Source organism: Protopterus annectens, chromosome 7.part0 (genome assembly GCF_019279795.1).
Source record: "Protopterus annectens isolate FY-2018-M chromosome 7.part0, PAN1.0, whole genome shotgun sequence".
Classification (NCBI taxonomy): Eukaryota; Metazoa; Chordata; order Ceratodontiformes; family Protopteridae; genus Protopterus; species Protopterus annectens.
The window spans coordinates 896,306,231-896,333,813 of record NC_056739.1 but is presented as its reverse complement, the minus strand read 5'-3'; positions in this window follow the sequence as shown (position 1 = coordinate 896,333,813).

Genomic DNA, 27,583 nt, shown 5'->3' with positions numbered 1-27,583 from the left:
GTTTTATTGGGTTTGTAAATTTGAAGAAGTTGGCCTGTGCTACGGAGTGTGGTATAGTATGGAGTAGGAGTACAGTAAGATACAAGATCTGCTCAAGAGGAGCAGGCTGATATTTTGATATGTGACCAACATAATGGAATCTATGAGAGATGTAAACATTTACTCAACTGGAGGCCACCATCTCACCAACAACTATGTTCTGTGAGCAGTACACATCAGCACACATCAACACACACACACACACACACACACACACACACACACACACACACACACACCTCTACATACTCGCACCAAAGTAGCATACACTGAAGTTGTCTTAAAGGTGCTGCCAAAGCCTTTTAGAACCTGAAACACAAAGTCTTAGCAAGACTGTATAAAAGCTACACTATCACCCCCCCCCCCGACACATTGTAATTAGTCACTAGATTGTCACCACTAAACTCACAAATGCAAATAGAAATGTGCTGGGGATTGGTGACTTGGTTAGGCACACACACTCCATTCCCACAAGGCTGATGGACAGGGTGACATACATTTGTCTGGCAGTGTTTTGATCAATGATGTTACAGGTGGCCCTTTAGTCTTTCCCTCCACTGAGGTACAAGTACGACCTTATGATGGTCCTTGCAGGTGTGAATTATATGATGCACTCTACCCTATGTTACATGCAAAGAGACACGCTTGATCTAATTATCCATGTGTCAGATGCAGAAAAGACTGAGTGATGCCTAACTACAAAGAAAAGATAACTAACTTTAAAAACTGGCTAAGTAGTTGGTATGATTCCAGTTTAGAATGTGTCAGTGTGTGATGAGATGGTTGAAGGATAGATTGCATCTTACACTCCACTGCTTCTGCCTACTGGCCAAACATCTTGCTATCGCATAGTGACTTCTTTAGGCAGAGACCAGCTGCTGGACATCCCAACATAATGGATAAAACTTGAACATGCTTAAATCCAGACCATATCAAGGTAGCCCTACTCAAAGCTGAAAAGCCAAATAACAAATTGCTTAACCTTGAGGCTCTAATATAACTTGAACTCATCCATGTCTGTGTTGTCAATAACACGTTTTTGGTGTAAAGTTAGCAGTCCATCTGTAGTGTGTGTGTGAAAGGTTCTGCACTTATGCATTCTGTCCTGTGTGGAATGATGCGGATGTCTCTGTTTGTCACGGGCTATATCATTACTAGGTAGATTAAAAGAAACCATTTAACTGAGCATATTAAATTTAACTTGCTGTCAGCAAAATAAACGTATTGCCTGCTATATGTTGCCATCCTTAGATGAACATGAGAATGTACTCTATGGAATACCTACAATGAAAATTTTATTTTTAATGGATAATTTTAATTGGACTAAATCATCCTCCACAAGGAAGAGTAAACCTGTCTGGTGGACATCTGTAATAAATAAACTCTATAAAAAAAGAAAAAAAATGCTGTCCAGGACCAAGAAGGAGCAGGTGCCCAATCTTTCCGTAGCCTAAACAAGCAAATAAGATCACTAGTGAAATCCTCCAAAGCAAACTTTGAGTCCAAATTGGCCACTTCTACTAGAGACCATCATAAGGCCTTCATCACATACGTCCGTACTCTCGAAGGTATCACCTAGATCTGTTCAGAACTGGTGGGCAAGGACATCACATATACAAATGACGTAGATATAGCAAACTTGCTGGCTGACAGATTCAATGAAAAGTTCACCCCTCTGTACCGCCCCCATCAGTAAATAATGGCATTCTCAGTACCTGCCCTCTTCCCGTTATATCTAGGGATCAGGTCATCACTGCTCTCTCAAAGGCAAAAAATGCAGCTCCATGGGACCCAATAACATCCCATGTGAACTTAGGCAGGAACTTGCAGCACCATTAGGCGTTCTATTCAACCAAAGCCTGAGCACCAGCTTTGTCCCAGCTGAGTGGAGGACAAGCACTGTCATCCCTTTACACACAAGTGTTGTCTCCACCGATCCAGGAAATTATAGACCCATCAGCCTAACTAGCTTGATTTGCAAGGCCATGGACCGGATTATCATGGACCTCATTAACAAGGGTATTGGCAACCTCCAAACACTCGATCTCGCACAGTTTGGCTTCATCAAGGAGAGGTCATGTCTGTTAAATTTGGTTGACTTTTTTGAGACAGTCACCAAAGCCATGGACAAGGGGAAGGCAGTGCACACCGCCCATCTTGACCTGGCCAAAGCCTTCGACACTATTCCCCATTCAGGCATAATAGATAAACTCTGTCAACTAGGCAGCAATCCATATGTTACCAGATGGGTAGTTAACTGGCTCACTGATAGAACCCACCTAGTCAAAGTAGGAGAAGCCACCTCAAGCAGGAGACCCGTATCGAGTGGCGTACCCCATGGTTCAGTCTTGGGTCACTGTTATTTGGGATATATTTTTCTGAGGTGCAGGCCAAAACCAGTGGGCTATGGCTGACCAAGTTTGCAGATGACTGCAAGCTGGGCACGGTCATCAATTCCCCTAGTGACGTGGACATCCTCCAAGAGGGTCTCACACAAACAAATGACTGGTGCCAGAAACATGGCCAAGCTGAATACAAAAAAATGCATCATCATCCCCTTTAGGGAGAGTGACATCACCACAAATTACCACATTAATAACAATGTCCTAAGCATGCCGTCAGTTGTGAGGGATTTGGGCACCCAGATTGATAGCAACCTGACTTTTGACCACCATGTTGCTTCCATTGTACAGAAAGCTTTCTACATGGCCCACCTCATAAGTAAGGGTATCTCATCCAAGGACAAGGAGGTCATAACATGCTTGTATTCTTCCCTTATAAGGCCCATTATTGAGTACAATGCCCCATTCAGCATGTACCTCGCAAAGCACATGCAGCAGCTGGAGAGACCACAGAGGTTCCTCACCAGGAGAATCCAGGGCCTCAAAAATCTACCATACACAGATAGGCTAAAAGCCCTATCCCTCTATTATGTTTCATGCAGACTCCTCAGAGGTGACTTCTGTCTGGCATACAAGGCGATCTCGGACCCCACCTTGATGGGACTGTTGCATATCTGCAAGTCAAGCTCCACTCGAGTAACCTGTATGCGCAGCCTCAACCTGGTCTGTGACATCAATAGGACTTGTTGGTGGGACAGATTTGTGTCCCAGGGGCTCCGCCAACTGTGGCATAGACTCCCTCTCCACATCAAGCAAAGTACCTCTTTACCCTTTTGAAGCGCAACCTGGATAACTGGATGGGAAATAAAAAATACATCCCTGGGATTCCACCCGTGTCCCTGCTGGATAGGGGCATCAGGTGCTGATTTGTCTACACATGGGCTAAAACTCTTGGCTAGGTGGCTAGGTTTATAAATGCCTCAGGGCCAATAGCCTAGTAACTTCCTATGGCGCTCTGTACATTTAAGTTTGGGTATGCCCAAAGATTTCCTGGTCTCTGTAAAGGATAGATCCTTAGATCAGCTAGAAAGTGATCCCACTAGACAGTGAAACACTCTTATCTTTACCAATATAGCCTCCTTCAGTACTATTCCCTTACTATCCTCATTACTAGTAAACCAGACCACAGTTTAGTAACTTTCTCTTTTAAACCTACAAAGTCAACCCCAGTGAGCAAATCTGAAATTAGGCATTGAAAGCTAACGTACTAAATCTGTGTGAGATTTCCAAATTCACTAATGTCTGTAGCCCCTCGTGAAACATTAACTGCTATTTGCACTTCAGAACTTTACTCTCACTTTGAAAAGCCTAGGGTAAACAATAGCTATGATAACCAGATATACTGGGAAATTCTAAAGCAAACCACTGTGGTATAAGAAAAAAAGAAAACAAATCCTAAAATCCTGCAGTAAGCATAAAGTCACACACCTTAAAAACTCTATGAAACTAACTAGAAAATAAGTAAATGTGACTATTAAAAAGACCAAAGCCAAACATGAACTTAAACTGGCAAATGAAGCCAAAGATGCCTATAAATCTGGCAGTTGTATTAAAGCCATAAGAAACAGCATTCAGGTGTGATCTGAGAAAACTGAAATGATATCACCTATTCTGTCCCAAAGGGCATTTTAAATATACTGGCAGATATGTTTTGTGCAACTTTTACCCCAGAGAGACAAATTTTTTGGAGTTTTAAAGGCTGATTCTCTAACATGTTCAAAGGTGTCCTAAATATGCTCTCAAAAAGCCAAGAATACTACGTCAGTGAAAGCAGACAGCATACCTGGTTGTATAATACAGTGCCAAACATGCTCTTGCAAAACATGTCCTAAAATTGTTTGGGCAGATTCTGTAAAGGCGTGTCCTAAACTTGTTGAACTTAAGTTTAGCCTCTGGATATGTCCCTGAAGGTTAAAATGCATCAGTTGTAATGTAAGGGAGGCCCTCTCAATGAACATCCCTTTAGTTAGACCAGTTAGTTTAACTAGTGTAATATGTAAGTTTACAGAGTGCATTTAGTCTGACTTCATGAACTTTGACATCAAAAATCTACACCTTGATCCATAGCAGTTTAGTTTTTGTGTGCTCAATCTGTTGAATTTTTTTTTTTTTGAGCATGTCACAGAGGCTGTGGCTGGAAGTCGCACAGTTCTTGCACAGTTCACATAGCCTATTTGGACCTTGCCAAGGTACTTGATGCCATCTCCCATTCAGGTATTGTTAATAAACTAGAAGATCTAAATTTAGATCCGTATGTCATAAGATGGTATGGAAAATGGCTAAAAAGTAGGACCTATGTAGTTAAAACAACATATGTTACTTCTGAAGCTGAAAATTAACTAGTGGGTGTACCTTAGAGATCTGTACTTGGGACCCTTCTGCTTGAATATATACTCTTTTCTGACCTCCAAACAACTAACCCTGAGCTATGGCTAACTATGTTTACTGGTGACTATAAGATTTTATTATTTCTCTGTATTCAGATTCAGTTAGACCAGTTATCAAGTACAATGCCTCCTTTGGCACTATATAACCCAACACAAAAGACCCCATTGGTTCTTAACTAAAAAGGTTATTGGCCTAAAGACCTTGGAATACCACAGCAGCTAAAAAATAAATAAATAATAAAATAAAAAAAAAACTCCTTTTACTCTGTCTCCTCTTATGCAATAATCTGTGTCTTGCCTTAGCTCTCTTAATGATCCAACTCTCCTGAACCTCTTGCTTCTCCATAAGACCAGTGGCTCCACAAGTAGTATGTCTGGGGACAAAACCGAGATGTAAATAATAAATAAATTAACTAGCAATATAAACTTCCACCAACATGTAAACAAAGCACATTGGAGATTCATTACCCTGTATTTTACCTCTTCACTGGACTATACTTCAATTAAATATGAAGTAGTGAGCCCTTGACTTCCTTCAGAAACAACCTTAACACACTCAGATTAATTCCAAGCCTGACCTGCTTTGCCATCATGGCTTGATTGTCTTGTAATTTCCATGAGCAAATGATGTGTGGCTGTGCAGTTTTATTAGTAATCATTTTGTGGTGTTTGTTAATGTGTATGCACTTATTTAAAATAATTATTACAGTCGAGAGTCGATTATCCGAAGTAATTGGGACCTAGGGTAGTTCGGATAATCAAACATATAATTGAACTGGGTAAAAAAAACTTCTAAAATCTTGTTTTTTTTCTACATGCAGGAATACACTTTTCAACATTCAGTGATTCCAATGGGCAATAAAGAATGTTTTTCACACACGAGCTGGCTACAAGCTCAAAAAACTTGCTCAGGCAGATGCATATAATGTTTACATTTTCAGACTTTGTCATTTTTCATACCCAAAAACTTTGGAAGGCTGGTTCTAATAATTGACTGTTCTGATAATTGAAATTCAGATAATTGACTCTACTGTAACTGGTAGTTTTCCAGCATGGAGAACAAATCTTTCAAGAAGGGCAAATGAGGGTATACCAAACATTCTGGTGAAGATGGGCACAATTTATCTGTGCATTAAGTGAAGAGTATTAACTTCATTTGACATTTGTAAATCCTTTACCTCTTTTACAGTTAGAGAAAAATAAAGTTGTCCAGGATGAAGAGAAGCCCTTTGGTTTCTCCCAATAGGGCACTGACCTTGAGTACTGTTCTGGGGATTGGTTTCAGCAACTGTAGGAAACAAATCATTGATAATCCAATGAGTCACCCAGAGAGAGGGTGGAATATGAAGGCAAAGACAGGAAGAAGAAATGTAAAACTGACAAGTCTGATGAAGCAGCAGTCCTTTGCTTAGTCTTCTGGTGCATCTCCAGTTCCATTTAAAGTTGTGACTAGTAAATCCCCAATTAAATTCGAACTGTCACTTTTCTTATTGTTTGAAATTGCTTCAGAAGTTAATTCTCTCCCACCACTGAGGCTGAGACGTCTTAGTTGAGTTAGTTAAAATTGGCAAATGAGATTGTTTTGAAAGTCTTCTTTCATACTAGCGCTAAGTCTATCTTTCATACAAGCGCTAAGTGCGCTTGTAGGATACTAGAACTAAAACGCCATCCTCAGCACGTGCTCTTAAGGGTTTTCTTTGTTTTTTTTTCAAATATCCAGCACATAATGCTGTTCATAGGAACCATGTACTGAAAAACCTTCTGGCCCATGTTACAGTTCTTTTAGTAGCATAGATTCAATTGTTTTTCTTTTTTTTTTCTTTCCTTTCCCATTGTATATATTTTACTGTACAGTTTTTGTGATTGAACATCTTGTGAAACCCACATCTCATTTTCATAAGTGCTTGATATAGTTGTGTGTTAAGCCTATTTTGCACTACTTATTTAGTACATATTACTAGCATAGACAGCTTTGCTTTTTCTTTTTTATGACAGTTGCTGCATAGTTTGTTGCTTGAAACAGTTGTGTGTTTTAAATCTTGCTTAAAAAGTGTATGTTACTTTGTGCCAATGTGCTACTGTACTGATTACTAAGTGCAATTTCTCTCTCTCTTTCTCTCCTCTTCTCCAGCTTTTTCCACCTCACAATACCCGTAGGGCACGTCTACGCCTGGCTTGGATGCCTACACCCAAAATAAAATATAGCAAACTCCATGGCTTCAACCCTTGTATGGGAATAGAACTAAGCCTTTCCTAGAAGGTGTTGAGAAAGTATGTACTACGGTTGCTAAATCTCTGTATTACTATAGATACCTAAAGGCCGACTAGGTGTTCAGTACGCTCCCCTACCAGGAAATCCAGCAGCCTACTTATTTCTTATTTCTTCTCAGTTCCCTTTTTCCCTCAACTTAGCCCAGTTAGGGATCTGCCTCTGTGGATTTACAGGTGCACTACAGCATTTGTCCACTAGGTGGCACCCCCCCCACTATCCTCAATTTCTTACATTTGTTGTTCTCTTCTCTCTAATATTTTATACAAGCTCTACCTTCCCTTTATTTTTCTCTCAATACTTGACTTTAAACATTGTAACTCACTCCATTCTGCTTAATCCCCTGTCCCCAGTACTTACCTTCTGCATTTCAACAGTCCACTGATAGGTTTCCTGCTCTCTTCCTGCCTTCCTGGTTCTGCCCGCTCCGTTCGCCCTACGAGCTCACTCCGCTCCCCTACCCTGTCCCCAATTTCCACCTGCCCCCATTACATCTAAATTTATTCCCCACTATCTCTCCCACCCCTCTCCTCCAACCAATCCAAACTCTTCTAAACCCTCCCCTTCCTATCTGTAACAACTCTCCCTAATTTTAATCAAACTCCCCTTCACCTCTACTTACTTTCCAACCACTACCATCATGCTATCCCTTCCCCCCAAAATCCTTCAACTGTCTTGCTTCCTTTTCCTACTTATCTCCCTATACCACATCACTTGCTATACTCATATCCACTTACTCCCTCCTCCTCTTATTCCCCACCACCACCCTGTCTCTCACTACCACAACATATCCACTTCATTAATTCCTTCCTACCCATTACTCTTCATGAAAATTAAGCTTTTTCCAACTTCAGAAGTAAACTTTAAATATAAACCACACTTCTACCAGCCACATCTAAATATAAAACTAAAAAGAACCTTCCCCATCCCACAATCACTCACGTAGCAGGAGGCATTCACCCCAACCCAGGTCCTTCCTTTCATCCCACAAACCTCCCTAACAACTACAAGAAATCCTCTAACAAACAACTCAAATTCCTTACCATCAACGCCCAAAGCATAAAAAATAAACTATCCCTATTCCATGCCTGGCTCAACCATAACTCCCCTGATATAGCAACTATCACTGAAACCTGGCTAAAACCTCACATTAATGACTCGGAGTTCCTACCCCCAGGATTCCATTCTCTACGATCCGACCGACCTAATAAAAGAGGTGGTGGTCTTGCTCTAATCTACTCCGACCTCTTGTCCATTACTCCCTACCCGAACCCTATCCCATCGTTCAATAACACTGAACTAGTAATTGGCCTACTAAAAATGAACAACCATAAAAGTATCTGCATCTGTCTCTACATTCCTTCAGGCAACAATGCTAATACTCTAGAAGACATCCTATCCTGGACTTCCTCTAATATTAATCTAGAATCCTTCATTTTAGATGATGTAAATATTGATTGGAATAAAATCTCAAACCCAAATCCTTCAATAACCATCAACCTATTTAATTTCTCCCAACTCATTAACTCCACTACCAGACCAAACAAAGCTAATCCTCCTGGCTCCATACTTGATTGGATTCTCATATCTCATCCAAACAAAGTTATAAAATCTGACACCTCTCCAGACCCTCTAGGAGACCACCTCCCTGCCTATGCCATACGAGCTACCCCCCCCACACTCCCACCACTACATTCACACTCGTAACCTCTCTAACTTCAACCCCACTTCCTTCTCTGACTCGCTTAAACTCATCAACTGGAACCCTTTAAAACTACTACCACTAGATGAAGCTGTCCACTATTTCAATTCAACATTTTTAACAGTCCTTAACTCTCTAGCCCCAACTAGAATTATAAGACTTAAAGCAAAAACCTCCCCTTGGCTCACCAAAGATACGAAAAATGTAATGCTCCTAAGAGATAAAACCTGGAAAACCTACCATAAACACAAACAACCTGAAATACTCCTTAAGTACAAGCAGTTAAGAAACCTTACCAAGAAACAAATCATTAAAGATAAAAAATCTTACTACATCCAACTTCAAGAAAACTATGCTAGAAACCCCAAACAATTCTGGAATTCCATCAATTCACTCCTCAGACCTGGTACTAAAAATAATCCCTGTCCAGACACCAGCAAAACCGACCTCGAAATAGCATCACTATTTAATTCCTTCTTCACCTCTTTCATTGCTGAGCTAACTAAAACATTTCCTAACAATCACCTATCTCCTGCCACTATTCAGTCTTCCTCAAACTGTTCTTACCCACCCTCTTTCAAGCTAAAACCAGTATCTACTGACCAAATAAAGAAACTTCTTCATAAACTAAAGCCCTGCTCCAATGCCCTTGATAACATCCCATCTGCCTTCCTTAAAATTGCTTCTGACTCTATTGCTCTTCCCATCAGCATCCTAATCAGTAGGTCTTTACTTGAATCCTACTTACCCAAACTATGGCGTACCGCTTACATCCTACCTCTCCACAAAGGTGGCAAAAACTGTACAGTCACAAATTTCCGCCCTATTGTATCCACTTACAACTCCTGCCATTCCTCACCAAGCACCAACTTCTCTCTCCTACCCAACATGGCTTCCGCCCAGGACACAGTACTAACACTGCCCTTCTCTCCTTTTTGCACTCCGTCAACTCTGCTCGTGATTCCGGTAATATAGTATCTACTGCCCTCCTAGATTTATCTAAAGCTTTCGATACCATCTCTCACACCCACCTCCTAAATCACCTATCAAATCTCAACCTTTGCTCAGAATCCCTTTCCTGGTTTTCCAGCTACCTTTCTAACAGATCCCAAGCGGTAAAATGGGGCCAAGCAGCCTCTACTTTTCTTCCTACCCCTACCGGAGTACCTCAAGGTTCCATACTCGGCCCACTACTATTCAATATCTTCTTAAATGACTTCCACAAGGCTATCCCCAAAACAACAATTGTACAATATGCTGACGATTCAATATTAATCTGCTCTGCCCCTAACCTAACAGACATCCAAGCCCTAACCCAAAATGCCTTCTCAACCACTGAAAACTGGATGCTACAAAATCACCTCTCCCTAAATGCCAACAAAACTAAGATACTCCTTTTCTCTCCCCCTAAATCCTCCTTTTTTGACAAAAAGTCATTCCAAATTTCCAGCCTCAATAACTCCTCTGTCGAAATCGTACCCTCCTCCAAACTTCTTGGTGTCACAATGGACGATCAACTAAAATTTAATTCCCATATCCAACTGAACATCAATAAAACGCACATAAAACTAGGTCTACTGTATAGAAACAACCACTTCCTCTCTCCTCATTCCAAACTAACCCTTGCCTCTACCTTCCTCCTTCCTACCCTCCTATACGGTGCCCCCCCGCTCACTAATCTTTCATCCTCTCTTAACACCAAACTAGAGCTATGCTACAACAAAGTCGCTAGATTTGCCACTAATGCCAAATCCTCTTCTCTTCACTGCTCCTCCCTTCACTCCCTAAACTGGCTTGAACTTCCCAATCAACTTAACCTCCTCCAACTCACCACAGCCTTCAAGCTACTACTTCACCCTTCTAACTGCCCTTTCTAATATTCTGCACCCTTATACCCCCCTCAGACCACTTAGAGCTTCTCAACACAACCTGATCACAGTTCAAAAACACAGCACCTTGCTGGCCAGCTTTTCTTATCCTTTACACTTGCTAAAAAATGGAATGCCCTGCCCTTGTCACTTAAGACCTGTACCAATCCAAATAACTTCAAAACTCAGCTTCATTCCTACCTCTATCATAACAGAATTTGCAACTGCACTCCTCTGCTACAAATCCTAAACGTTCTACTCCATTTGCCCCAGACTAACCTCCTCCTATTCTTCTTTCTGTTCCTTTCTAAAATGATTAAGTGAACTACATAGTAAAACATGTATTATCATCATGTGATGCCTTTCTCCGTAAACAAAATTGGAATTGTTAGTGTTTCTTCTGTTGTAACTACCTGATATTTGTAATTCAGAGTGCCTATGACTTTGCATGCTCATTGAAATTACTTTTTGTAAACAAAATATTTGAATGGTAGTAATTCCTTGTTTTGGAGCTTTTCTCCCCGGGCCTCCACTGAAAACGGGCTACCAATGCCCAGTGGACCTCCCCGGTAATCAAACTGAAATAAATAAATAAATACTGTATCTACTATGCCATGTTTTAACACGGAAGTTTTTTTTTTAAACCAGACACTTACTATAGAGCACTTTAAGGTACTTCAGCTTAATGCTTCTTAGAAGTCATTGATGAAGGCCCTGATCACAGACAAAAATGACTTGAATGTTCTTCATCTAGTGTATTTTTCTTGCTCTTTCTGACATCCGTAGTCATAACCAGCAGAACTCTCCACTTTTTCCTTCCTGAAGTTGCAGTCTTTCTGCTGAATTTAGCTCTGTTTGCTCCTTTCAGACAAGAGGACAATTAGAATTTTCTCTATGGATTGTATTTACCAAGGTTGCTTAGTTGAGCGCCTGCATTACGGCTTTCAACTCTTAAAACTGGGTATTATCATGTTTGCGGAATTGAGCTACAATGATTATGTACTAACATGTTAGTAGAGTACACACATTACTCTAGTAATGTGAATTACAACAGTTTACACTTAAGAAAAATAAGACATGACAGTAATTATAGAAATCTGAATGGATTGATGTTGAACCAGGACACTTTACCTTACTTGACTGTTCACAAGGTCATGTCCAGCAACTTGCTAAAGAAAATAAATATGTTTTTCTTTGTAAGGTAGCACCTTCTAAGCGCAGCTTCAAAACACTGCATTTGCAGAGAAAAGAACAAGTGTAAAGGATATGATGTTTTAAATGTTTTTGTTGCTAAAATAAGATCTAAAAGGTGTTTTGAGGTCAGAATACATTATCTTTTTTGTTTTGGAAATTGCTTTTGTAGTTTTGCTCATTTATCAAACAACTAATGGGAATTTAAGTACTAAATTCATATCATTTTGAAGATGGTGATGTTTTCAGCAGCCTTATTCTTGCAACTACTTCCCTCTTTTATTCTGCAGTTGTTCATGTTTACCTTTTTTCCTGCCATTTTGCTCATGTTACAAAAATTAAGAAAGCAGAATAAGAGAGACACCACTAAGTTTTTAAATACCTTCTTCTTGAATTAATTTTGGGTTCACAGTATCCTGTTATCTTTAATGTTATTCATATGTATTTAAAAGCATTAGGCTTCTCTTTGCCAGCTTACGTCCATTAAAAATTCTGCTTGAATAAAATACCACTTTATAGATACTTTGTGCAGATTAATATGATTTTTGTATTATATCTTTCTTTCTTTAGTGTCTTTAAAATATGAACATGATGCTGCTCTCAATTTTGTTTCTGTCAGAGAAGCTGGCTTATTACTTGGTCTGAAATTATACTAACAGGCGTCTTAACTGCTTCCACCAGGAAAATGAAGATGGTATATTGCATTTTGTTAGACAGACAGCTGTTGTTTAAGAGATTTTCTAAAGGTGATATATTGTTGAATAGTTGAGTAACTGCCTGCATGAAAATAAATTATTCTAACTAATGGAAATAAATTTTCATGCTTGGCAAGCTATACACAGTGGTATTATATACACATGCGTGTATCTGCATTTGTCTGTATACATGCATATTTGTGTACATGTTGTATGTGTATACACATGCATGCATATGCACAGTTATGATTGTGTGTAGAAAGCACAGAAAACTTGCATTAATGCATCTTCTATTGTTCTAATAATCAAAGAAAGAAAAATGAACTATAAATCACATGATTAAGCCCGTCTTCTTAACACTTAACTATAATTTGTATGTCCTTGGAGAGAGATGTCTTAGTGTCGGATATAAAAAAAAAATCTCAAAAGATACATTATTAAAAAAGAAAGGTAAATATGCATTACTGGCCTGCTTGTGCTGAGTTAAAGTGTGTGTCTGTAACTGCAGTAAGCTGTATTTGGAATCAAGCTCAGAATGTTCTTTGTGTTTCACTGTTGCAGTCATTATATTTGGGTTATCTGCTTGCAGTAGCCCTCAGTCAGCCTGATTAACAAAGTCTTGGGTCCTGCGTCGAATGCTCTCCCTTCTTCCATGACGTCAGGTCGTCAGGGGTATAAAACATGCAGCCGACCCCATTACATCAGTCTTTCTTCCCGTGCGGTGCCCGAAGCAGAAGCAGTTCGCAAGTGCCAGTCGCCCGACTCCTGAAATTTTTGTTTTCGATTTCAGAACCAAAGTCTTCAACTAAAGCTAAGTACCCCGTTGGGGAAACTTTTTCTTGCTCCTTACCAATGTCAGTAAAAGTTAATAATTGCATTACTTATGGAAAGCAAATACCTCACAAAGATTTTCATTCGTACTGTATTCCTTGCCTGGACCCTGACCACGACGTACCTTGCTGTCAGTTTTGTGTTTTATTTAATCAGCGCACTATCCATCGTCTCTATATTTTCGCATCTAAATATTTCGGTTCTCGGCTTAATTATCCAGAAATGTTGTCGGTTAGCCATCCAACTACCTGGATTCCAAAAAAATGCAAAGATAAAGACAGAGACAGGCTGCCTAGGTCCAAAGCTGCTGACGACGCTTCTCCTAAGCCAGTCGCCAGTTCACCGGTACTCAATGAGACGCTTTCGCAGCCCCTGATACCCGCTACTTCTGATTTGCAGGCCTCTACTGAGACCCATTCAGAGTCCGGTATGCTGCGAGATGCTTCAACTGTGGAACCTGCGGATGTCTCTACCTTGGATGGGTCCAGAGCCGCTGTGCAGGCACCGGCTGCTGAGAGTGTATTCAGGCCTACAGACTTGCATATTAAACCGACGCCTCCTTCTTCATTTGAACCATGCCTAAGAAACCGACACCCAGGCAGCATGCTCAGGCCTCTATGCATAAAAAACAAATGATAAGAATGGCCGAAGATCTTATAGCTGTAATCAGGGGAAGCCAACCCCCCCCCCTCTAAGAGACCTAGGACTGAAGTTGTTTATGAATCTTCTGACCAGGATTCTGATTTTTCTGATGATCTGGATTTACCCTTATCTACTTATGAGAATTTTGATGCAGGGGACTCTATTCCCTCTGCTTCCCCTCCAGAGGATTTTTCTTTTGGTGAAACCATACATACTCTAAGGGAGCATTTCCACTGGGAAAGACAGTTTTTTTCTGATTCAAAAAAGAGGCTTGGGGATTTTTTACTCTTGCCTTGGCATAGGCCTTTAGCTATACATCCTGTACTAGACATTGTTGATGATGCCTTTTCGGAATCTAGTTTGGCCCCTGATTCTTTGCCTCCTGCTCCCAGAAAACCTGACAGGTATTGCAGGGTTCCTGATTCACACAAGTGTCTCTTTAAAAATCCTATTGCGGATCCAGAGACTATTTCACAGGGCCCCAAGGGCATGAAGGCTTCTACTGCTAAAAATCCTACCTCTTCTGATAGAGACTCCAGGGCGCTGGATAGATGGGGTAAGAAGGTTTACACTTCTGCAACCTTGGCCATTAGGGCTTTAAACTGCCAGTTTCATATGTTAAAGTGTCAACAACATGTTATTGGGTTGCTTAAACAGAAAATGATGTTGATTCCTGACTGTGCTGAAAATAATTACAGGATTTAATGCATTCTGCTGAACAGGTTGGTAAACATACTTTGCAATGTGGATTTGATTCATTAGAGGCCTCTTGCAGGGTTGCTGTTACTGGGTCTGTGCTCAGAAGACATGCTTGTATTAAGGAGCAATCTTTGCGTGACCATGTTAAAGCTAAACTGTTTAATGCTCCCTTAAGTCAGGACCGCCTGTTTGGCAACAAAGCTGAGGAAGTTCTTAAAAAGATGGAAGCTAAAGCTAAATTTATGCAAACTGTTAAAGATTTCTTGCAAGTTCAGCCTCCTAGATTCAGTAGGCATTGGCCCTCTAAGAATTGGTCCTTTCCAGCCCCTTACAGGGCTTCTCAAGCCAAACCCAGGCACAGCAGAAACCCCAGATTTCAGTCCAAGGGGACACACAAGACTAAACAGTGGGGGATTTCCGCACCCAAATCTGGGAGTAGTAAGACTCCCCCATGGAAACCTGTCTCAATGACTTGACTTTAAAACTTCAAAACACTTCCCAATTGAATGCTCCTTTAGGCGCAAAGATTGGTCTGCAGGCCAAAAACTGGGAACTCATTACCCAGGACAAATGGGTTTTAAACATAGTGTCTCAAGGAAACAGATTTCACTTTCACATGTTACCAACACCAAGCAGGTGGCCAGATCTACCCCTAAATCAGTGGGCAGAGGCCCAGAATCAAGTTCTGTCTCTTAAGCATGGGGGCTATTCAGTTGGTGCCAGAAGAAGAAAAGGGACAAGGTTTCTATTCCAGACTTTTCCTGGTACCCAGAAAAGGCAATACATGGCATCCTGTCCTGAACCTTTCTACTCTAAACACCTTTCTGGTGATTCCAAAATTCAAAATGCTGACTCTTCACCAGCTGCTTCCTATGCTAGGCAAAGATGCATGGTTGGCAACACTAGACTTAAAAGAAGCATACCTGCACATCCCTATCAGGGAGTCTTGCAGAAAATACCTACACTTCAAAGCAGGCTACATGCAATATCAGTTCTCTGCACTGCCCTTTGGCTTATCTACTGCACCCAGGGTATTCATGAAGTGCCTATCTCTAGTCATTGCATTTTGCAGGCAAAGAAATATTCAAATATACCCATACCTGAACGATTGTCTAATTAAGGCAGAAAGCCAGGACATACTTCTGAATCATCTGGCCTTTGTTCAAAGGGTGCTGACTTGTCTGGGGTACACCATAAACTAAAAGAAATCATACCTGGTACCCTGTCAACAAATTATATTCCTGGGAGCAAGCTTGAATACAACTTCCCAGATGGCTTTCCTCACGCCAGAGAAACAGATTCATTTGACAACCTACTTCAAACAAGTGGCCACAAAAAACAAGCTATCTGCAAGGCAAATACTGCAAGCCTTGGGGTTCATGGCCTCCTGCATTCTTCTAATTCCATATGCAAAGGCTGCATATGAGGAAACTACAATGGTATCTCAAAAGCCTATGGTGTCAACATTCACAGTATCTAGAAGCAATGATTCTTATCATACCTTGCCTACGCCTATTGTTCCTTTGGTGGGCAGAGGCCTGCCACCAAAACAGGGGACTACCATTCACACTACCCCCTGCCACCCAAACCTTAACAACAGATGCATCAGACTATGTATGGGGGGCTCACCTGGTAAGTAAGTGCATTCAGGGCAAATGGAACCCAAGTCAAATGCACCTACACATAAATCAAAAGGTAATGTTAGCTGTACAGAATGCTCTGACAGCCTTCAAGGACCACATTCATCCAGGACAACACCACTGTCATGTGGTACATAAGCAGGGGGGTACACATTCTTACCCCTCTGCAGACTAGCCATGGCATTGTGGAACACAGCCTTGAGCTACCAAGTGAATCTACAGGCTCAATTCCTGCCAGGAAAACTGAATACACTGGCAGATGGACTAAGCAGAAAAGTCATAGACCCCCACGAGTGGAAACTGGAACCAAGGATTTTCAACATTTTGACAAGCAAGTAGAGGAGCCCAGATATAGAACTGTTTGCCTTCCCCAAGAACCATCAATTGGACAAATTTTGCACAAGGATTCCCCACAAGCTAGCTTGGAAAGTGGATGCTCTATCCTTCAGTTGGAAAAACCTATCAGTTTATGACTTTCCCCCTCTGCCTTTGCTCTCCAAGGTACTACTAAAAATCAAACAGGACAAGCCAAGGATGATTTTAATTGCACCAGACTGGCCACGCCAACACTGGTACCCCCTTTTGAGCAATGTGTCAAGCGTGGCCCCATGGCACCTGCCTCAGACTCCTTCCCTGTTGTCTCAGTAAGAGAACCAGATTCTGCACCCTCAGCTGCAAACCCTGAACCTAGCAGCCTGGTTAATTACCTAATCTCACCTTTACCACCCCTCAGTAAATCAGTGGTGGATATCATTTTAGAGGCAAGGAGGCCTAGTACTAGAAAATCTTATGCTGCAAAATGGAAAAGATTTTGTGCCTGGAATCAGTCTCAAGGGATGAGCGCAGCAGTACCCAATTTACCTCCGATTCTACAATACGTGACTGAGATGCTTCATAAGGGCTTGTCCTTTTCCTCCATCAAAATCCATGCCTCAGCCATTTCAGCTCATTACAGCACAGAGCCTCCACTCTTTTCTCACCCACTGCTCAAGCAGTTCCTCGGAGGGGCCAAAAATTTAAGGCCACCTAGGAGAGCTCCAACTCCAGCCTGGGACCTTAACTTTGTCTTGGAGAAACTCTCTCTTCCTCCTTTCGAGCCAGCTGCTACTGCAGATTTAAAATTTTTTTCCTGGAAAACAGATTTCCTTTTAGCAATCATTTCTGCAAGAAGGGTATCTGAATTATAGGCCCATATGGCAGTGGAGCCTTTCATCATCTTTCATGCAGACAGGGTGTCCCTCAGAACCAATCCCTCCTTCATGCCCAAGGTGCTATCCAGTGTGGCTCTTATTCAGTCCATTCATTTGCCTACCTTCTTTCCTAACCCACAGAACAAAGGGGAATGGATACTGCACTCCTTAGATGTGCATAGACAACTTAGATTTTACTTGGACAGGACCAAACCTCAAAGGAAATCTGAACAACTGCTGGTGGCATTTTCTGCAGGGACAGAGGGGAAAGCTATTTCAAAGCAAACCATTTCAAAATGGATAGGCCACTGCATTAATTTCTGCTATAAGCACCATGGAAAACCTATCCCACAGGGCATCAGACCCCATTCAACCAGGGCTGCATCTACCTCCACAGCTTTTGTCAGGGGCGTCACTACAAGGGATATCCTAGAAGCTGCTACCTGGAGTTGTGTACATACTTTCACCAAGCATTATCATTTGCCCATTCTCTCTAAATCCAGAGCTGGCTTTGCCACTGCAGTCTTGCAGGGCCTTATAGTTGGTCTTAATTCTACTTAAATTCCTCCTCCCAAACTTAGCTTTGGAAATCTACCCAAATGTAATGACTGCAACAGTGAAACATGAAGAACACAGTACAGTTGTGTACACTTACCATAAATGTAGATGTTCGAGTATATTCATTGTTGCAATCCTGGTTACCCTCCCTCCAGCCCCCCCTGACGACTTTTGGCTATACCTATACTCTCCCTTACTATGCTTACAAAGCTTTTTGGTGTATTTGCTTTTTTGTTGGAGGCATATCCTTGTAATTATAGATTTAATTGCTTCCCATTAGGGGGGCACCTGACATCTGGGTCAAGAAAAACTGATGTAATGGCGTCGGCTGCATGTTTTATACCCCTAATGACTTGACGTCATGGAAGAAGGGACAGCATCCGACGCAGGACCCAAGACTTTGTTAATCAGGCCGACTGAGGGCTACTGCAAGCAGATAACCCAAATGTGATGACTGCAACAGTGAATACACTCGAACATCTACATTTATGGTAAGTGTACAGAACAGTACTTTAGTATAGGATGCTAGGGTGGAAAGGAAGGAGCACCAAGTGGCTGTCCCAGAGGGGAGTAGGGGATGGGGAGGAGGTACAAGCACTGTTGTGCAACTCTTGTTGGAGGTTAGTGTTTCAACCAGGATGGGGAGGTAAGAAAAGCTCATTTTGTTGTGGTGGTTGCCTACATTTGTTGATGTGTCCTTCATATTTAGATTCTTTTACTTTCTTAGCATGGTCGAACTATTTTCTAATTTTACTAAAATGCTAAATGCTAAAATGCTTGTTTCATATGCATATGATGTAGGCAATATGCGTTCATAGGTTTATAGATTAGTACTAGTCTGAATGACCATCTGAGTACCTTAGGGGGAGTATAGCGTGTTGATTTTCCTCCCTTACGGAAAAGGGACATACTTCTGATCCCACGTGTAAATTTATTTGGACCCATCCATTTGTTAGGACTTCATTTAAATTGAAAGTAAAGTGTTATTCCATTTAACTTACAAGGGAAAGCTTGTTCCACCAGTAGGTAAACTTCCAGATAATTAACCTCTCCTACCAAGAAGTCCTGTTAGATTTGCTGCAGGTTGGCAGCTTTAGATTGAATGTTCTTAACATTGCCGTTGTTTCTGAGGTGAAGAGGCTTTAGTAAGACATGGTTTTACAGAGTTTTACATTAACTTTCTCCTTTTCTAAATCCTTTATCATGTCTTTCCTAATGGCATTTATTTGCTTGCTTATATGTTACTTGGTGGTGTGTTTCTTCAGTTGGCCATTTACAGTCATGACCATCAGAATGGCAAAGTAGACATATATTCACTTAACACAATGCATTACAATAGGAATGCAGAAATTTATAATTACTTGCATGGTCCAAAAGTAAATAATGTTCCATTACATGAGCTTGACATATGTTTGTGTGATGTCTGGTGTCTTATTATAATGTAATTAAATTATTTTTTGAATGTATATATTGCATAACATTGTAGCATAATTTTTGTAAGCAACCACTGAATGAGGAATACATTTAGAGTAGTGAATGGAGTGTTGTGATTGCACTCTGATATCATGAAGAAGATAAACCAGTTAAGCTCATTTGTAGCATGAGAACATGATCTTAATTGTTAAGCACCCCTGCTTAACTTGTTAAGATTGGGTATCGTGCTAGGCAGTAAAATCTGCCAGTAGTGGACAGCAAATGTCAGCAGCAGAATTAAAAGCAGATTTTTTTTCTGCCTGCAATTTATGTTAGTAATATTCCTTGTCTTTTTTTTACTTTTTTACTCTTGTCTTTTTGACAATGCTCACCAAGTGCTTTATGGCTTTGGAAACTGGCAAAACAGTTGGCACATTTTTTGTTACTAGTAGTACATGAAGCAGATGAAGCTCAGTGCATTAAGAATTATAATTGGTTCTCTGATCATAACCCTAAATTGTGTTCTCAACATGGATGTCGAGATTTATCACTCTCTAGGTAAATTTCTTGGCCTCCATGTCTTGAACACAATTCTGTGGCTGTGATTGGAGACCCACTTATAATCCTCTGACCCACTCATAATCCTCTCTGCAGTCCTCTGAGCTACCTGATATACATCTGTGCTAGTCCATGCTGTGCTGAACTGTGGTCTCATTACTGCTTGTATATGTATTATTTATACAGCTGTAATAAATTTCTTAGGGCATCCGTTTTTTTTTTTTCAGAAAGTTTTGACCCAGCGTATTTAATGTTTTTTTCCTGATCAAAATTAACCGACAACATTCTACTTTTATGCTCTGGAATTTCCTTATGTATGTGAAACTATCCTATTCTCCCAACCCAGCTTCATGCGGAGTCTTTTTCTCCTACTGATTTTAATTGATTTATTTATCTCAGTGCTTCTTAACCATCTAGCAAAAACTTTTGCTGAATGCCTAGTGACATCAGTTTCCTAGGTTGTCTGTCTTCATTTTTCTGTTCTCTGTTTGTATAATTTTTCACAAGAATATGAAATTTGCCAGTTCACCACAACACTAGACATGCCCCTTAACACTTGTACTGTAGCTCTCAAAATAAGCATTATTCTTTCCTTATACCAAGTGTTCCTGGAGAGAATTACTTTGCAACACTTTCATCAGTTCTACATTTTGTAAAATCTTGTTTGTTTATGTTTTATACTATACTCTGACTTCCCATTTCTTAGACTTTCTTTTACCAGTGTTTTAGTTTCATATGTAACTTCTTCTGAAACTTCTCTGCTATTTCAGCTGTACATTGCACATCTTTTACATTTTCTTTCCAGTCTTTCATATTTAGCTTTGTGAAGTAAATGTCATGTAGTTTATTTTCCTGCTTCTGACTTACTTTAAACGACACTGAACTGTCATGCAGCACCTGGATTTTTCTGCTATATTCTCTTGGGCTCTGCACACTTCTTAACATGAATCACTTCTGAACTCAAAACGTTCTATCTTGCTTTTGTTGTCAACCAGCCATTATAAATAAATAACTTCTTGCTCATAGTTTTCATTATTTTTTGCCATTCTGTTCAGCTGTCATACACAGTACTGTTGACTTTCTTCTTCAGCATGTTTCTTGTATCTCTGTGTCTAGCAACAACTGGCAGTATATTTAACTTCTTACATGTGTTATGCCATCTCTGTACTTCTCTATGCATGTCTGTAGAAACAGTAGAAGGATCTGAACATTTTTTAACCTTGCATTCTTGATACCAGTCAGGTACTAGTATGTTACCAGTCATGATACCATTGTAGTGCACAAAAACAGTCCTTTCCTGCTTTCTGAGAGCATCTTTCTCTCTTGACTGTCGTTGTCCTTTTAGTTATTGCTGCGGTTTTACAAAGTACTGCACTTTGAAATGTAGCCCTGTTTTCTGATACTATTGCCATATATCCTGTTATTTTTCACAAACCGTTTAATGCTTTCTACCATGTATTGCAGGATACAAACTGTTTTTAAATTGTTATTCAGTTTCTTGTGTACCTGAAGTCAACCATCACTTCTACAGAAGTAACTTTTTGTCTTGATTTCTAACTATTACTGTAATCCTTTTTCAGAAGTCTTCACCCTTTTTCCAACTAAATGTTCAGAGGAGCCTATCTTAATTTGAGTTTGCTAGTTTCTTCTCTGGTTTGTCACCACGTCTACAGAAACTATCACAACAGATTATAATTTTCTGAAATAACACAAGACTGCCACTTATTCTGAATGATGAAATGACAGATATCCACTTATGATACCTTCATTAATCGTTCCCTTTTCATTATATTGACTTGTTCCTTGTCATCTACTCTGACCTCTCTTGGCAATAATTTGTCATCACTCCTTAGTTCATCACCTTTATTTGCTGATGAATATCTATTTTATTTTTTATTTGTATTTGGTGTTTTCTGTCTTTTTATTTGATTTCTTCTTCCCTTTCCCTTCATCTGTTAACCTTTCCAGTTAGAATCCTGATACCCATTCCACATCCCTATTCTCTCTGTTTTTATTGAAGTAATTTCACATACTTTGTGTTCTTTTGGCTTCTCTCCATTATGTATTTTTTCATACTTGTCCCGGTATTATTTCATTTGAGAGGCTCAGTTAGCTGGTGCGTGGGTATATCAGAAGGCAAGAGACATTTGAATGTGGTCCTGAACAAAGAAGTGTTGTGGTGACCTAGCACATTTCATAGATGTGAAAATTATTTTGCTATACAGATAAAAGTTACATTTAGATGTCCAGAATAACCATACCTTCTGAGTTTATTAGACAAAACCGTAGCAAAGTGGGTGTATATTTTCAAATAAAACATTTGACACTAATCTCACACCCATTATTAGGAGTTCCTGCAATGTCATCTGCATCCCTGACCTTTCCCAGCTTCAGAATATTCCAGCAAATGTCCAACATGTAGTAAAATGAAGGAGTAGTTCAAAACTAGAATAGGCCACTCGCAGGGCTGTTAGTGGGCATGTTTTGATCACTGTTGTGTACGACTGATTTAAACTAATCAGGCTACACTTACAGAAACTCCGTTCTTCTGTGTTGTGGAACTGATCTAAATACCATCCAAACTGATATTCACTATGCATGGTCATTAACACAAGCTTATTAAACTAAGTTAGTCTTGAATCCAGCCAGGGTCAAAGTTGTAATATTCTTCATAGCTACTATTAGTGGTCGCCAGTTATGCTTTATAGTTGTTAATGAAAGTTACACAGAAATAGACATTAAGTTTAAATACCTTCAAGTATACAGTAACAAGTATTATCTTTCACAAATGATGTAGCCACAGAACAGCCACTGTTGAAGATACGTTACTACCTGAAAAGCTTTGTAACAGATGAATCAAGTTTAAGGGTTACATGTTCACTAGTTAATCCCGGATCATGTTTCATTTTATCTTCCTTACAAATGTTCTAAGTTATATTATGCCTGAAATCTCTTACCTGCAATAAAAGTACAAGATTTTTACTTGATGACAGAAGGAAGTCAGTATACCTGTCTAGTCTACCATTAAAGTGCATTCAGTACTCTGACTTCTTTCCTTCTCTGTGTTCCACCTCACCATTTCTCTGTCTCTCCCATATCCTCTTAAATGCCTTTGTGGCTTCCATCTTCACTGCCCATTGTAGTAGCTCATACCTTATGCCCATAATTCAGAGGGAAAAGTACTACTTGAGGTGCAGAAGGCAACCAGTCTGTGTGTCTGCTTCATTCCCTTGTTCCTTCCTTTTCAGGATGATTCCTGCAGATCTCCCTGACATGAACTTCTGTGTGAGTAGTATGTTTTCCCCCTCTCTTCTAGTCTCCAGTGAGAAAAGCTCAGCTGCTATAATTTCTGCTTATAATTTTCCTCACCATCCTTGTGGCTTTGATTACTTTCCTTTAGATTATTTCCCGCCGTCTGTTGTGTTTTCCTTTCCCTGTATAGCTTTGACAGCTGCATATAGTAGTCAAGATGTGGCCTGACCAAGGCCTGTCAGAGTGAAAGCACTACTACTTTTCTTCTTGAGACATTCCCCTTGAGGTTGCATCACAGCATTCTGTTTGCTGCCGCCACTGCCTTCTCACTGTGCTTGTGGTGGTCCACTTAGGGTGGGAACAACACCCCTACAGTCTTTTACATCCCTCCACTCCCTTAAATGTTGATTCATGCAATTTGTGTTGGGGTCCAGATACAGTACTTTGCATTTGTCTTCACTGAACCTCTGCAGGTCACACAGTAGTGTAGCTAGGGCAGGACGAGAGTGGCAAATGCCCCTGGCGTAAAGTGTTGGAGGGGAGACTAGTTAATCCCAATCTTTAATTAATGCAGTACTACCTTTTAAAAGCCAATATTGAATTTGCTGTCAAACCTGAGTGCTGTAGCTGTGTGTGTGTGTGTGTGTGTGGTCTAAACTGCAGCAAATGCTTACTACAGTTTAAAAGTAAAAAAAAAGAAGAAAGCTTTTTTTATTTTAACTAAAACATGAACAAAGTACTGCCTCATGAAGGCAGGATATAAACTGTAGCAACTATTTGCTACATTTGTAGTAAGCAGTTTGCTACAGTTTAAAAACATGATTTATTTATTTATAGAGTTCAAAAGAAATGATACTGAGGGAGGGTTGGGGCACGGCACAGAAATGGGAACTGTATGGCTGGGGCAGGACGGTGGGGTGTGTGTCGTGCATCTGCATTTTTTTGGCTCTTCAGTGAAAGAGCTGGGGGTCAGGAGGTGAGGTAGAAGGGGCATAGATTTAACTGTAATACAGTGTATCAATCGGTTTATTATTGAAGAGTGAAGGGGTGGGACACTAGTTGAACCAGCTCCATTTCTGCAGTCCCCTTTTTTCCCCACTTCATCAGCCTTTCTGCATCCTTTCTTAGACTGCCCCAGACTTTGTCAGCTGTTGCATCCATCTGTGTGTCATCAGCAAAGAGGCTAATCGTGTTTTATCCCCCCTCAGAATTATCTGAAACAAACCCATTGATGAGTACTAGTCCCAGGATTGATACTGTGTCACTACACTTTCCTTATTTTTGTTGTATCTATCATCACAATCCTCCCTGTCCTTCTTTTCTATAATGCAGCACTCCAGTTCCTCAGGCCTTAACCTATCCTCACCCCTCAAGTTTCTCTTTTAGACTGCTATGTGAGATTGAATCAAAACTTGCTGAAGTCTGCTTAGATCTTGTCTGTTGGTATTCTTTTGTCAAGTTCATCTTTAACCCAGATGAGAAACTAGACCAAATTTGATTAACAGACTCTTCTTACCATGAACCTGTGCTAGTTAACGTCCTGCAGACATCAACCAGCTTTCCCCTCAGGATTATTTTCTGAGTTTTCCCAACACTGCTTTTAGGTTAACCTGTAGTGCCCTGGAATTTTCATGCTTCCTCCATTATAAAAGAGTAGCTCATGTAATGTCCTCCAGTCTTAAGGCATTTCTGCACTGGCCTATAACCTGTTAAAGAAGTTTGTTTTGGGATACGCCAGTGCACTTGCCAGATTTCCAAACTCTACAAATGGTAGTCTGTCTGGTCTTTGTGCTTTACCAACCCTATGGACAGGCACTTCTCTCTTGTTTTCTTCCTTCTGTGGTGTAAACATGTCCACTGCTGTCCTCCTCTACCTTCCCTGCCAGTAATTGCAACTTCCCGTGCATTCTTTTATTTATGTAGTTATTCAGGACATCTGCATTTTCCAGTCTACTTTGATCCCTCTCCCATCTTTATTCATCCTGGCTAGATCTGTCCCACCTTTCCTCTTTCCTGCTGTGTACCTAGTTTCTCCATTCCTTCTCACCCGCCAGCTCATTTTCAACTTGTACATTTTCTGCCCTGCCTTTGTAGCCGTTCTGTTAATCTTTTTGTACTGTGCCTCCAACACCTCCTCACGCCCTTCTTTCCACTTCTTGTATGTCCCGTCTTTTGCCCTAGTTTCTAGCCTCATATTAATGTGTAGCAGTATTGTCCTTCAGATTTCTTCAAACCTTTGTTCATAGCCTTGAGTTATCAAACCCTGACAAATTTGCATATCCTGCTTACTCCCTGTTTGCTCCCTTTGTCTTGAGTCTTATTTGATCCTTTTTCTCAGTGGAGCATAATTCACTTTCTGATAATTTCAAACCAATTTTTTTATTCTTTGTATCTTTACTCTTCCCACTCCCATTAAACCCCACAGTTGTGTTGTCACTGTTGGCTAACAGCATTACTTTACGTAGGACCACATTCAAAATTCTCTGTTTTCTGAAAGTTATGTACCAGTTAACTGAACCACTCGTGGTCTTAATATCTCAGTCATATTCTGCTCCCTCAGCCCTAGTACTGGAAGTTCTTATTCTGCTCTTAGTAGATTTATATCCCTAGTGGATTTATATCCCTAGTAGATTTATATCCCTAATGGATTTATATCCCTAGTAGATTTATATGCCCATGAATATTATCTTCCTTCTGCTCCACTCCTAATTTTTCCTTTCAGTTCCACATCATCCGCTCTTAAAAATCATATGCAGTGGATGTTTACTATGTCTTTTTACTGTAATTAAGCTTTCAACATTAAAGTGAGCTTTCTGATTCTAAAATTTAATTTTCACTGTAATTATTTCAGTAGGATTATATAAACAGTTTAATAAGCTTGTTTTTCCATTTACTAAATGTTGAGCAGCATCCAGTTACTTTCTGATTCCATCTGTTTTAGCTAATGTCATCTTCTGATGATGCAGTTGTGGGGGCAAACAGGTTGTAGTGGTCAGTGGGGTTTCCTGTAATCTATAGCAGTTTTCAGCATACAAAGTAACACAGAATTCAGCAATACCTGTAAGTCAGATAAGAAATCAGAACCATAACTACATGCAATTTTATTCAGTAAAAGATAAGAAAAGCAAAGTTGAAATGAATAAGACTCTTAAAGTATTTAGTGCCTGACATACGGTGTGGTAACATAGATGAAATACTGTAATAAATTGTCTGTCATAGGGATAAAACTTGGGGTATATCAATCACCTTAATGATATCACTAGATTAAGGTGCATCTGTTTGTGTGATACATTGGAAGGGTTAGTCTTGGAAAGAAACTTTTAGAATAATCTGTACAATGATTTGATAAAGATGCTATAAAGATGGTTATGAAGATGATGTGATAAAGATGTGAAGATGTTGAAACTGTCCTCTACATTATTATCGGAATCCAAAAACGTACCACGGAGCCCTTGTACCAGCAACAACAAGTAGGTAGTCTTAACGAATTTATTTATCACAACGTTTCGCACAAAGGTGCAGCTACCTCAGAGAAAACAAATTAACAATGAGGTAAAGTGCCCTTTTATACAAAGCAAAGGGAAATGACAACATGATAAGGTGAAACTCATTGTAGTAATTGGTAAACAAGTAGAAGCCTTCACAAGAACAACTTGTTCCTCAAAGAGAAAATGCAAACATTAATTCATGTTAATAATAAGCATTTCAAAGTGTAGAATGTTACCAAAGAAATAAACATAAAATTTAAAATAACATATTTAAAATTCTTAAAATATGTGGAAGAAATCATAACATTAAAGTAAAATTCAACATAAAAAGTCATTCAAATAGCAACTCATAAAAAGTAAGTATAATATGCAGTAATGGATTAAATCTTAGTAAAAAAGTAATGGTAATCCATTATAAGTATGAACCATAATGAGCAACTGTGTACCTTAAAGATATTATTGTATAAACAACAATAATAACTAAAATCTAGGCAATATTTAACATAAGAGATGCTACAACAAAGGCACGTCACATGAAGTCAGAAACAAAAAAATTTTTGTATGTTTTAAAAAAATCTTTATGTATGCATAAGAAAGTAAGGAATATCTACAAAGGGGGGTACTACCTTAAATAGCTCCTCAATTTGAGTACTGCTGAGATGTTACAGTTTTCGTTTAAACCCGGGTAGCAAAATGCGTCTAAACGCAGTTGCCACTCCAGTTCACGTTCTAAGAGTAGTGTTATTGGGCCTCCCCGGA